We start from the raw sequence: 14,873 nt of genomic DNA on the forward strand, positions 1-14,873 counted from the left end.
TTTGAGCGATTCCTGGGAGATCAGTATTAGATTCCGATTGACTACTGCAGCTTTACTCTACCCCTTAGACCTTCACATTGACGATGAAACACAGAAATTGCGTCGGGATTGAATACATAAGGCACAATAACGACTTAAGTACCAGAAGAGTAAATCTCCTCATTGTCTCTGGTTTGCTTAGAGCGAAGAGTGGGAGAACAGTATTACATTCTGATGCACTCTAACTTTTTGGGATCTTCACATTGACGATGAAACACAGAAATTGCGTCGGGATTTAATACAAAGGTCACAATGCCGACTTATGAACAAGAGGAGTAAATCTTCTCATTGTTTGTGGTTTGCTTTGAGCGTTTCATGGTGATCAGTATTAGATTCCGATGCACTACTGCAGCTTCACTCTATCCCTTTGACTTTCACATTGACGATGAAACACAGAAATTGCGTCGGGATTTAATATAAAATGCACAATGACGACATAAGTACAAGAAGAGTAAATCTTCTCATTGTTTGTTGTTTGTTTTGAGCGTTTTGTAAGAGCTTAGTATTAGATTACGATGCACTACTGCAGCTTTCTTCTATCCCTTGGACCTTCGCATTGACGATGAAACACAGAAATTGAGTTGGGATTTATTACTAAACGCGCAGTGCAGACTTCAGTACAAGAAGAGTAAATCTTCTCATTGTTTGTGGTTTGCTTTGAGCGTTTCCTGGGAGATCAGTATTACATTGCGATGCACAACTGCAGCTTTACTATATCCCTTGGACCTTTACATTGCAGATGAAACACAGAAATTGCGTCGGGATTTAATACAAAGGGCACAATGCCGACTTAAGTACAAGAAGAGCAAATCTTCTCATTGTTTGTGGTTTGATTTGAGCGATTCCTGGTAGATCAGTATTAGATTCCGATTGTCTACTGCAGCTTTACTCTACCCCTTGGACCTTCACATTGACAATGAAACACAGAAATTGCGTCGGGATTTAATACAAAGGTAACAATGCCAACTTAAGTTCAAGAGGAGTAAATCTTCTCATTGTTTGTGGTTTGCTTTGAGCGTTTCATGGAGATCAGTATTAGATTCCGATGCACTACTGCAGCTTTGCTCTATCCCTTGGACTTTCACATTGACGATGGATCACAGAAATTGCGTCGCGATTTAATATAAAATGCACAATGCCGACATATGTACAAGAAGAGTAAATCTTATCATTGTTTGTGATTTGGTTTGAGCGAATCCTGGGAGATAAGTATTAGTTTCCGATGCACTAGTGCAGCTTTACCCTATCCCTTGGACCTTCACATTGACGATGAACAACAGAAATCGCGTCGGGATTTAATACAAAAGGCACAATGCCAACTTAAGTACAACAAGAGTAAACCTTCTCATTGTTTGTGGTTTACTTGGAGCGTTTCCAGGGGGATCAGTATTAGATTCCGATGCAGTACTGCAGCTTCACTCTATCCCTTGCACCTTCACATTGACGATGAAACACAGACATTGCGTAGGGAATTAATACAAAACGTGCAATGCCGACTTAAGTACAAGAAGAGTAAACCTTCTCACTGTTTGTGGCTTGTTTTGAGCGATTCCTGGGAGATCAGTATAAGATTCCGATATACTACTGCAGCTTTACTCTAACCCTTGGACGTTCACATTGACTATGAAACACAGAAATTGCGTCAGGATTTAATACAAAAGGCACAATGCCGACTTAAGTAGAAGAGGAGCCAATCTTCTCATTGTTCGTGGTTTGCTTTGAGCGCTTCCTGCGAGAAAAGTATTAGATTCCGATGTACTACTGCAGCTTTACTCTATCCCATGGGCCTTCACATTGACGATGAAATACAGAAATTGCGTCGGGATTTAATACAAAAGGCACAATGCCAACTTAAGTACAAGAAGAGTAAATCTTCTCATTGTTTGTGGTTTACCTGGAGCGTTTCCTGGGGGATCAGTATTAGATTCCGATGCAGTACTGCAGCCTCACTCTATCCCTTGCACCTTCACATTGACGATGAAACACAGAAATTGCGTCGGGAATTAATACAAAACGAACAATGCCGACTTAAGTACAAGAAGAGTACATCTTCTCATTGTTTGTGGTTTGCTTTGAGCGATTCCTGGGAGATCAGTATTAGATTCCGATAGACTACTGCAGCTTTACTCTACCCCTTGGACCTTCACATTGACGATGAAACACAGAAATTGCGTCGGGATTGAATACATAAGGCACAATGACGACTTAAGTACCAGAAGAGTAAATCTTCTCATTGATTCTGGTTTGCTTTGAGCGTTGCGTGGGAGAACAGTATTAGATTCCGATGCACTCAAACTTTTTTGGATTTTCACATTGACGATGAAACACAGAAATTGCGTCGGGATTTAATACAAAGGTCACAATGCCGACTTATGTACAAGAGGAGTAAATCATCTCATTGTTTGTGGTTTGCTTTGAGCGTTTCATGGTGATCAGTATTAGATTCCGACGCACTACTGCAGCTTCACTCTATCCCTTGGACTTTCACATTGACGATGGAACACAGAAATTGCGTCGGGATTTAATATAAAATGCACAATGACGACATAGGTACAAGAAGAGTAAATCTTCTCATTGTTTGTGATTTGGTTTGAGCGATTCCTGGGAGATAAGTATTAGTTTCCGATGCACTAGTGCAGCTTTACTCTATCCCTTGGACCTTCACATTGACGATGAACAACAGAAATCGCGTCTTGATTTAATACAAAAGGCACAATGCTGATTCAAGTACAAGAACAGTAAATCTTCTCATTGCTTGTGATTTGGTTTAAGCGATTCCTGGGAGATAAGTATTAGTTTCCGATGCACTACTGCAGCTTTACTCTATCCCTTGGACTTTCACATTGACGATGAAACACAGATATTGCGTCGGGATTTAATACAAAAGGCACAATGCCGACTTAAGTACAAGAAGAGTAAATGTTCTCATTGTTTGTTGTTTGTTTTGAGCGTTTCGTAAGAGCTTAGTATTAGATTACGATGCACTACTGCAGCTTCCTCTATCCCTTGGACCTTCGCATTGACGATGAAACACAGAAATTGAGTTGGGATTTAATACTAAACGCGCAGTGCCGACTTCAGTACAAGAAGAGTAAATCATCTCATTGTTTGTGGTTTGCTTTGAGCGTTTCCTGGGAGATCAGTATTACATTGCGATGCACAACTGCAGCTTTACTATATCCCTTGGACCTTTACATTGCAGATGAAACACAGAAATTGCGTCGGGATTTAATACAAAAGGCACAATGCCGACTTAAGTACAAGAAGAGTAAATCTTCTCATTGTTTGTGGTTTGATTTGAGGGATTCTTGGTAGATCAGTATTAGATTCCGATTGTCTACTGCAGCTTTACTCTACCCCTTGGACCTTCACATTGACAATGAAACACAGAAATTGCGTCGTGATTGAATACATAAGGCACAATAACGACTTAAGTACCAGCAGATTAAATCTTCTCATTGTTTCTGGTTTGCTTTGAGTGTTGCGTGGGAGAACAGTATTAGATCCCGATCCACTCTAATTTTTTTGGATCTTAACATTGACGACGAAACACAAAAATTGCGTCGGGATTTAATACGAAAGGCACAATGCTGACTTAAGTAGGAGTAGAGTAAATCTTCTCTTTGTTTGTGGTTTGCTTTGAGCGTCTCCTGGGGGATCAGTATTAGATTCCGATGCAGTACTGCAGCTTTACTCATTCCCTTGGTCCTACACATTGACGATGAATCACAGAAATAGCGTCGTGATTTAATACAAAAAACACAATGCCGACTTAAGTACAAGAAGAGTAATGCTTCACATTGTTTCTGGTTTGCTTTGAGCGTTTCCTGGGAGATTAGTATTGGATTCCGATGCACTACTGGAGCTTTACTCTATCCCTTGGACCTTCACATTGAAGTTGAAACACAGAAATTGGGACGGAATTTAACACAAAAGGCACAATGCCGACTTAAGTACAAGATGAGAAAATCTTTTCATTGTTCGTGGTTTGCTTTGAGCGTTTCGTTGGAGATCAGTGTTAGTTTCCGATGCATTACTGCAGCTTTACTCAATCCCTGGGAACTTCACATCGACGATGAAACACAGAAATAGCGTCTGGATTTAATACAAAAGGCACAATGCCGACTTAAGGACAAGAAGAGTAAATTTTTATATTGCATGTGGTTTGCCAGGAGCGTTTCCTGGGGGATGAGTATTAAATTCCGATGCACTATTGCAGCTTTACTCTATCCCTTACCTTCACATTGACGATGAAACACAGAAATTGCGTCGGTATATAATACAAAAGGCACAATGCCGACTTAAGTACAAGAAGAGTAAATTTCTCATTGTTTCTGGTTTGCTTGTGCGTTTCCTGGGCTATGAGTATTAGATTCCGGAGCATTATTGGAGCTTTACTCTATCCCTTGGAACTTCACATTGCGATGAAACACAGAAATTGCGTCGGGATTTAATACAAAGGTAACAATGCTGACTTAAGTTCAAGAGGAGTAAATCTCCTCATTGTTTGTGGTTTGCCTTGAGCGTTTCATGGAGATCAGTATTAGATTCCGATGCAGTACTGCAGCTTCACTCTATCCCTTGCACCTTCACATTGACGATGAAACACAGAAATTGCGTAGGGAATTAATACAAAACGTGCAATGCCGACTTAAGTACAAGAAGAGTAAACCTTCTCACTGTTTGTGGCTTGTTTTGAGCGATTCCTGGGAGATCAGTATTGGATTCCGATATACTACTGCAGCTTTACTCTAACCCTTGGACGTTCACATTGACTATGAAACACAGAAATTGCGTCAGGATTTAATACAAAAGGCACAATGCCGACTTAAGTAGAAGAGGAGCCAATCTTCTCATTGTTCGTGGTTTGCTTTGAGCGTTCCCTGCGAGAAAAGTATTAGATTCCGATGTACTACCGCAGCTTTACTCTATCCCATGGGCCTTGACATTGACGATGAAATACAGAAATTGCGTCGGGATTTAATACAAAAGGCACAATGCCAACTTAAGTACAAGAAGAGTAAATCTTCTCATTGTTTTGGGTTTACTTGGAGCGTTTCCTGGGGGATCAGTATTAGATTCCGATGCAGTACTGCAGCCTCACTCTATCCCTTGCACCTTCACATTGACGATGAAACACAGAAATTGCGTCGGGATTAAATACAAAGGCACAATGCCAACTAAAGTACAAGAAGTGTAAATCATTTCATTGTTTGTGGTTTTATTTTGAGCGTTTCCTGGGAGATCAGTATTAGATTCCGATGCAGTACTGCAGCTTCACTCTATCCCTTGCACCTTCACATTGACGTTGAAACACAGAAATTGCGTCGGGATTAAATACAAAGGTCACAATGCCGACTTTAGTACAAGAGGAGTAAATCTTCTCATTGTTTGTGGTTTGCTTTGAGCGTATCATTTAGATCAGTATTAAATTCCGATGCACTACTGCAGGTTTACTCTATCCCTTGTACTTTCACTTTGACGATGAAACACAGAAATTGCGTCGGGCTTTTATATAAAATGCACAATGCCGACATAAGTACAAGAAGGGTAAATCTTCTCATTGTTTGTGAATTGGTTTGAGCGATTCCTGGGAGATAAGTATTAGTTTCCGATGCACTACTGCAGCTTTACTCTATCCCTTGGAACTTCACTTTGACGAAGAACAACAGAAATCGCGTAGTAATTTAATACAAAAGGCACAATGCTGACTTAAGTACAAGAAGAGTAAATCCTCTCATTGTTTGTGGATTGCTTTGAGCGTTTCCTGGCAGATCAGTATTCGATTCCGATGCACTATTGCTGCGTTATCCCTTAGATCTTCAAATTTACTATCAAACAAAGAAATTGCGTCGGGATTTAATACAGAAGACACAATGCCGACTTAAGTGTAGGAAGAGTAAATCTTCCCATTGTGTCTGGTTTGCTTTTAGCGTTTTCTGGGTGATCAGAATTAGATTCCGATGCACTACTGCAGCTTTAGTCTATCCATTGGACCTTCATATTGACGATGAAACACAGAAATTGCGTCGAGATTTAATACAAAAGGCACAATGCCAACTTAAGTACAAGAAGAGTAGATCTTCTCATTGTTTGTGGTTTGCTTGGGGCGTTTCCTGGGGGATCAGTATTAGATTCCGACGCAGTACTGCAACTTCACTCTATCCCTTGCACCTTCACATTGACGATAAACACAGAAATTGCGTCGGGAATTAATACAAAACGCGCAATGCCGACTTAAGTACAAGAAGAGTTAATCTTCTCATTGTTTGCGGTTTGGTTTGAGCGTTTCCTGGGTGATCAGTATTAGATTCCGATGCACTTCTGCAGCTGTACTCTAACCCTTGGATATTCACATTGACGATGAAACACAGAAATTGCGTCAGGATTTAATACAAAAGGCACAATGCCGACTTATGTACAAGAGGAGTTAATCTTCTCGTTGTGCGTTGTTTGCTTTGAGCATTTCCTGCGAGAAAAGTATTAGATTCCGATGTACTACTGCAGCTTTACTCTATCCCTTGGACCTTCACATTGACGATAAAACATGAAAATTGCGTCGGGATGTAATACAAAAGGCACAATGCCAACTTAAGTACAAGAAGAGTAAATCTTCTCATTGTTTCTGGTTTGCTTGGAGCGTTTCCTTGGGGATCAGTATTAGATTCCGATGCAGTACTGCAACTTCACTCTATCCCTTGCACCTTCACATTGACGATAAACACAGAAATTGCGTCGGGAATTAATACAAAACGCGCAATGCCGACATAAGTACAAGAAGAGTAAATCAAATCATTGTTTGCGGTTTGCTTTGAGCGTTTCCTGGGAGATCAGTATTAGCTTCCGATGCACTTCGGCAGCTTCACTCTAACCCTTGGATGTTCACATTGACGATGAAACACAGAAATTGCGTCAGGATTTAATACAAAAGGCACAATGCCGACTTAAGTACAAGAGGAGTCAATCTTCTCACTGTTTGTGGTTTGGTTTGAGCGTTTTCTGGGAGATAAGTATTGGATTCAGATGCACTACTGCAGCTTTACTCTATCCCTTGGACCTTCACATTGACGTTGAAACACAGAAATTGCGTCGGGATTTAACAAAAAAGGCACAATGCCGACATAAGTACAAGATGAGTAAATCTTTTCATTGTTTGTGGTTTGCTTTGAGCGTTTCGTGGGAGATCAGTATTAGATTCCGATGCATTACTGCAGCTTTACTCTATCCCTTGTAACTTCACATCGACGATGAAACACAGAAATTGCGTCGGGATTTAATTCAAAGGTCACAATGGCGACTTAAGTACAAGAGGAGTAAATCTTCTCATTGTTTGTGTTTTGCTTTGAGCGTTTCATGGATATCAGTAATAGATTCCGATGCACTACTGCAGCTTTACTCTATCCTCTGGACTTTCACAATGACGATGAAACACAGAAATTACGTCGGGATTTTATACAAAATGCACAATGCCAACATAAGTACAAGAAGAGTCAATCTTCTCATTGTTTGTGATTTGGTTTAAGCGATTCCTGATAGATAAGTATTAGTTTCCGATGCACTACTGCAGCTTTACTCTATCCCTTGGACCTTCACATTGACGATGAAACACAGAAATTGCGTCGGGATTTAATACAAAGGGCACAATGCCGACTTAAGTACAAGAAGAGTAAATATTCTCATTGTTTGCTGTTTGCTTTGTGCGTTTCGTAAGAGATAAGTATTAGATTCCAATGCACTACTGCAGCTTTACTCTATCCCTTGGACCTTCGCATTGACGATGAAACACAGAAATTGCGTTGGGATTTAATACAAAACGCGCAGTGCCGACTTCAGTACAAGAAGTGTAAATCTTCTCATTGTATGTGGTTTGCTTTGAGCGTTTCCTGGGATATCAGTATTAGATTGCGATGCACAACTGAAGCTTTACTCTATCCCTTGGACCTTCACATTGACGATGAAACGCAGAAATTGCGTCGGGATTTAATACAAAAGGCACAATGCCGACTTAAGTACAAGAAGAGTAAATCTTCTCATTGTTTGTGGTTTGTTTTGAGCGATTCCTGGGAGATCAGTATTAGATTCCGGTTGACTACTGCAGCTTTACTCTACCCCTTGCACCTTCACATTGCCGTTGAAACTCAGAAATTGCGTCGGGATTGAATACATAAAGCACAATAACGACTTAGTACCAGAAGAGTAAATCTTCTCATTGTTTCTGGTTTGCTTTGAGCGTTGCGTGGGAGAACAGTATTAGATTCCGATGCACTCTAACTTTTTTGGATCTTCACATTGACGATGAAACACAGAAATTGCGTCGGGATTTAATACGGAAGGCACAATGCTGACTTAAGTAGAACTAGAGTAAATCTTCTCACTGTTTGTGGTTTGTTATGAGCGTCTCCTGGGGGATCAGTATTAGATTCCGATGTAGTACTGCAGCTTAACTCCATCCCTTGGACCTACACATTGACGATGAAACACAGAAATTGCGTCGTGGTTTAATACAAAAATCACAATGCCGTCTTAAGTACAAGAAGAGTAATGCTTCACATCGTTTCTGGTTTGCTTTTAGCGTTTCCTGGGACATCAGGTTTGGATTCCGATGCACTACTGCAGCTTTACTCTATCCCTGGGAACTTCACATTGACGATGAACAACAGAAATCGCGTCGTGATTTAATACAAAAGGCACAATGCTGACTTAAGTACAAGAAGAGTAAATCTTCTCATTGTTTGAGGATTGCTTTGAGCGTTTCCTGGGAGATCTGTATTAGATTCCTATGCACTACTGTTGCGTTATGCCTTGGACCTTCAAATTGACGATGAAACAATGAAATTGCGTCGGGATGTAATACAAAACGCACAATGCCTACCTAAGTACAAGAGGAGAAAATCTTCTCATTGTGTGTGTTTTGCTTTCAGCGTTTCATGGAGATCAGTATTAGATTCCGCTGCACTACTGCAGCATTATTCTATCCCTTGGACTTTCACATTGACGATGAAACACAGAAATTGCGTCGGGATTTAATACAAAATGCTCAATGCCGACATAAGTACAAGGTGAGTAAATCTTCTCATTGTTTGTGATTTGGTTTAAGCGATTCCTGGGAGACAAGTATTAATTTCAGATGCACTACTGCAGCTTTATTCTATCCCTTGGACCTTCACATTGAGGAAGAAACACAGACATTGCGTCGGGATATAATACAAAAGGCACAATGCCGACTTAAGTACAAGAAGGGTAAATATTCTCATTGTTTGTTGTTTGCTTTCTAGCGTTTCGTAAGAGATCAGAATTAGATTCCGAAGCACTACAGCAGTTTTACTCTATCCCTTGGACCTTCGCATTGACGATGAAACACAGAAATTGCGTTGGGATTTAATACAAAAGGCACAACGCAGGCTTAAGTACAAGAAGACTAATTCTTCTCATTGTTTGTGGTTTCCTTAGATCGTATCCTGGGAGATCAGTATTAGTTTCCGTTGCACTACTGCAGCTTTACTCTATACCTTGGACCTTCACATTGACGATGGAACACAGAGATTGCGTCGGGATATAATACAAAAGGCACAATGCTGAATTAAGTTCAAGAGGAGTATATTTTCTCATTGATTCTGGTTTGCTTCGAGCGTTTCCTGGGAGATAAGTATTAGATTCCGATGCACTTCTGCAGCTTTACTCCATCCCTAGGACCTTCACATAGACGATGAAACACAGAAATTGATTCGGGATTTAATACAAAAGGCACAATGCCGACTTAAGTACAAGAAGAGTAAATCTTCTCATTGTTTGTGGTTTGCTTTGAGCGTTTACTGCGAGATCAGTATTTGATTCCGATGCCCTACAGCAGCTTTACGCTATTCCGTGGACCTTCAAATTGACGTTGAAGCACAGTAAAACCGTCGGGATTTAATACAAAAGGCATAATGCCGACTTCAGTACAAGAAGAGTAAATATTCTCATTGTTTGTGGTTTGCTTAGATCGTTTCCTGGGAGATCAGTATTAGATTCCGATGCACTACTGCAGATTTACTCTATCCCTTGGACCTTCACATTGACGATGAGAAACAAAAATTACGTCGGGATTTAATACAAAAGGCACAATGCCAAATTATGTACAAGTAGAGTAAATCTTCTCATTGTTAGTGGATTGCTTTGAGCGTTTCTGTAGAGATCAGTATTAGTTTCAGATTGCAAAACAGCAGATTTACTCCATCCCTTGTACCTTCACAAAGCGATGAAACACAGAAATTGCGTCGGGATTTAACACAAAAGACAAAAAGCCGACTTAAGTAAAGTAGAGTAAATCTTTTCATTGTTTAAGGTTTGCTTTGAGCGTTTCCTGGGAGATCAGTATTAGGTTCCGATGCACTACAGCAGCTTTACTCTATCCCTTGGACATTCACATTGACGATGAAACACAGATATTGCGTCGGGATTTAATACAAAAGGCACATTGCCGACTTAAGTACAAGAAGAGTAAATCTTCTCATTGTTTGTGGTTTGTTTTGAGCGTCTCCTGGGAGATCAATATTAGATTCCGATGCGCTACTGCAGCTTTATCTATCCCTTGGACATTCACATTGACGATGAAACACAGATATTGCGTCGGGATTTAATACAAAAGGCACATTGCCGACTTAAGTACAAGAAGAGTAAATCTTCTCATTGTTTGTGGTTTGCCTTGAGCGTTTCCTGGGAGATCAGTATTAGATTCCGATGCACTACTGCAGCTTTACTCTATCACTTGGACCTTCACATTGACGATGAAACACAGAAATTGCGTCGGGATTTAATACAAAAGGCACAATGCCGACTTAAGTACAAGAAGAATAATGGATCTCATTGTTTGTTGTTTGCTTTGACCATTTCCTGGGAGATCAGTAATTGATTCCGATGCACTACCTCAACTTTACTCTATACCTGGGACCTTCGCATTGACGATGAAACGTAGAAATTGCACCGGGTTTTAATACAAAAGGCACAACGCCGACTTAAGTACAAGAAGAGTAAATCTTCTCATTGTTTGTGGTTTGTTTGATCGATTCGTGGTTGATCAGTATTAGATTCCGATGCAGTAATGCAGCTTTACTCTGTCCCTTGGACCTTCTCATTGACGATGAAGCACAGAAATTGCGTCGGGATTTAATATAAAAAGAACAATGACGACGTAAGTACAAGAAGAGTAAAGGTTCTCATTGTTTGTGGTATGCTTTGTGCGTTTGCTGGGAGATCAGTATTAGATTCTGATGCACTACCTCAGCTTTACTCTATCCCTTGGAATTTCCCATTGACGATGAAACACAGAAATTGCAACGGGATTTAATACAAAAGGCACAATGCCGATTTAAGTACAAGAAGAGTAAATCTTCTCATTGTTTGTGGTTTGTTTGATCGATTTGTGGGAGATCAGTATTAGATGCCGACGCAGTAATGGAGCTTTACTCTATCCCTTCGACCTTCACATTAACGATGAGAAACAGAAATTGCGTCGGGATTTAATACAAAAGGCACAATGCCGAATTATGTACACGTAGAGTAAATCTTCTCATTGTTAGCGGATTGCTTTGAGCGTTTCCGTGGAGATCAGTATTAGATTCTGATGTAAACTGCAGCTTTACTCCATCCCTTGGACCTTCACAAAGCGATGAAACACAGAAATTTGGTCGGGATTTAATACAAAAGACAAAATGGAGTTAAGTGCAAGTAGAGGAAATCTTTTCATTGCTTGTGGTTTGCTTTGACCGTTTCCGGGGAGATCAGTATTAGGTCCGATGCACTACAGCGGCTTTACTCTATCCCTTGGACATTCACATTGACGATGAATCACAGATACTGCGTTGGGATTTAATACAAAAGGCACATTGCCGACTTAAGTACAGAAGAGTAAATCTTCTCATTGTCTGTGGTTTGCTTTGAGCGTTTCCTGGGAGATCAGTATTAGATTCCGATGCACTACTGCAGCTTTACTCTATCACTTGGACCTTCACATTGACGATGAAACACAGAAATTGCGTCGGGATTTAATACAAAAGGCACAATGCCTACTTAAGTACAAGAAGAATAATGGTTCTCATTGTTTGTTGTTTGCTTTGACCGTTTCGTGGGAGATCAGTAATTGATTCCGATGCACTACCTCAACTTTACTCTATACCTGGGACCCTCGCATTGACGATGAAACGTAGAAATTGCACCGGGTTTTAATACAAAAGGCACAACGCCGACTTAAGTACAAGAAGAGTAAATCTTCTCATTGTTTGTGGTATGTTTGATCGATTCGTGGGTGATCAGAATTAGATTCCGATGCAGTAATGCATGTTTACTCTGTCCCTTGGACCTTCACATTGACGATGAAACACAGAAATTGCGTCGGGATTTAAAAAAAAAGTCACAATGCTGACATAAGTAAAAGAGGGGTCTATACTCTCATTGTTTGTGGTTTGCTTTGAGCGTTTCCTGGGGGATCAGTATTAGATTCCGATGCACTACTGCCGCTTTACTCTATCCATTGGACGTTCACATTGACGATGAAACACAGAAATTACGTCGGTGTTGAATACAAAAGGCACAATGCCGACTTAAGTACAAGAAGAGTAAAGGTTAAAGGTTCTCATTGTTTCTGGTTTGCTTTGAGCGTTTCCTGGGAGATCAGTATTACATTCCGGTGCACTATTTCAGCTTTACTCTATCCCTTGGACCTACACATTGACGATGAAACACAGAAATTTCACCGGGATTTAATACAAAAGGCACAATGCCGACTTAAGAACAAGAAGAGTAAATCTTCTCATTGTTTGTAGTTTGTTTGATCGAATCGTGGGAGATCAGTATTAGATTCCGATGTGCTACTGCAGCTTCACTCCGTCCCTTAAACCTTCTTATTGACGATGAAACACAGAAATTGCGTCGGGTTTTAATACAAAGAGCACAATGCCGAAATAAGTACAAGAAGAGTAAATCTTCTCATTGTTTCTGGTTTGCTTTGAGCGTTTCCTGGGAGATCAGTATTAGATTCCGATGCACTACTGCCGCTTTACTCTATCACTTGACCTTCACATTGACGATGAAACACAGAAATTGCGTCGGGTTTAAATACAAAAGGCACAATGCCTACTTAAGTACAAGAAGAGTAAGTCTTCTCATTGTTTGTGGTTTGCTTTGGGCGTTTCCTGGGAGATCAATATTAGATTCCGATGCACCACTGCAGGATTACTCTATCCCTTGGACCTTCACATTGACGATGAAACACAGATAATGTCTGGATTTAATACGAAAGGCACAATGCCGTCTTACGTATAAGAAGAGTAAATCTTCTGATTGTTTGTGGTTTGCTTTGAGCGTTTCCTGGGAGATCAGTATTAGATTCCGATGCACTACAGCAGCTCTACTGTATCCCTTGGACCTTCACATTGACGATGAAACACAGAAATTACGTCGGGATTTAATACAAAAGGCACAATGCCGACTTAAGTACAGGAAGAGTAAATCTTCTCATTTTTTCTGGTTTGCTTTGATCGTTTCCTGGGAGATCAGTGTTAGATTTCGATGCACTACTGCAGCTTCACTCCATCACTTGTACATTCACATTGACCATGAAACACAGATATTGCGTCGGGATTTAATACAAAACGCACAATGCCGACTTAAGTACAAGAAGAGTAAATCTTCTCATTGTTTGTGGTTTGCTTTGATCGTTTACTGGGATATAAGTAATTGATTCCAATGCGCTACTGCAGCTTTACTCTATCCCTTCAACCTTCACATTGACGATGAAACGCTGAAAATGCGTCGGGAGTTAATACAAATAGCACAATGCCAACTGAAGTACATGAAGAGTAAATCTTCTCATTGTTTGTGGTTAGCTTTGAACGTTTCCTGGGAGATCAATATTAGGTTCCGATGCACTACTGCTGCTTTACTTTATCCCTTAGACCTTAACATTGACGATGGAACACAGAAATTGCGTCGGGACATAATACAAGCGGCACAATGCCGACTTAAGTACAAGAAGGGAAAATCTTCTCATTGTTTGTGGTTTGCATGGTGTATTTCCTCGGAGATCAGTATTAGATTTCGATGCACCACTGCAGCTTTACTCTCTCCCTTGGACCTCCACATTGACAATGAAACACAGAAATTGCGTCGGGATTTATTACAAAAGGCACAATTCCGACTTAAGTACAAGAAGAGTAAATCTCCTCTTTGATTGTGGATTGCTTTGAGCGTTTCCTTGGAGATCAGTATTAGATTCCGATGCACTACTGCAGCTTTACTCTATCTATTGGATCTTCACATTGATGATGAAACACAGAAATTGCGTCGGGATTTAATACAAAAGGCACAATGCTGACATAAGTAAAAGAGGGGTCTTACTCTCATTGTTTGTGGTTTGCTTTGAGCGTTTCCTGGGGGATCAGTATTAGATTCCGATGCACTACTGCCGCTTTACTCTATCCATTGGACGTTCACATTGACGATGAAACACAGAAATTACGTCGGTGTTGAATACAAAAGGCACAATGCCGACTTAAGTACAAGAAGAGTAAAGGTTCTCATTGTTTCTGGTTTGCTTTGAGCGTTTCCTGGGAGATCAGTATTACATTCCGGTGCACTACTTCAGCTTTACTCTACCCCTTGGACCTACACATTGACGTTGAAACACAGAAATTTCACCGGGATTTAATACAAAATGCACAATGCCGACTTAAGAACAAGAAGAGTAAATCTTCTCATTGTTTGTAGTTTGTTTGATCGAATCGTGGGAGATCAGTATTCGATTCCGATGTGCTACTGCAGCTTCACTCCGTCCCTTAAACCTTCTCATTGACGATGAA

Source organism: Schistocerca piceifrons, chromosome 3 (assembly GCF_021461385.2).
Source record: "Schistocerca piceifrons isolate TAMUIC-IGC-003096 chromosome 3, iqSchPice1.1, whole genome shotgun sequence".
In the NCBI taxonomy this organism is placed as follows: Eukaryota; Metazoa; Arthropoda; class Insecta; order Orthoptera; family Acrididae; genus Schistocerca; species Schistocerca piceifrons.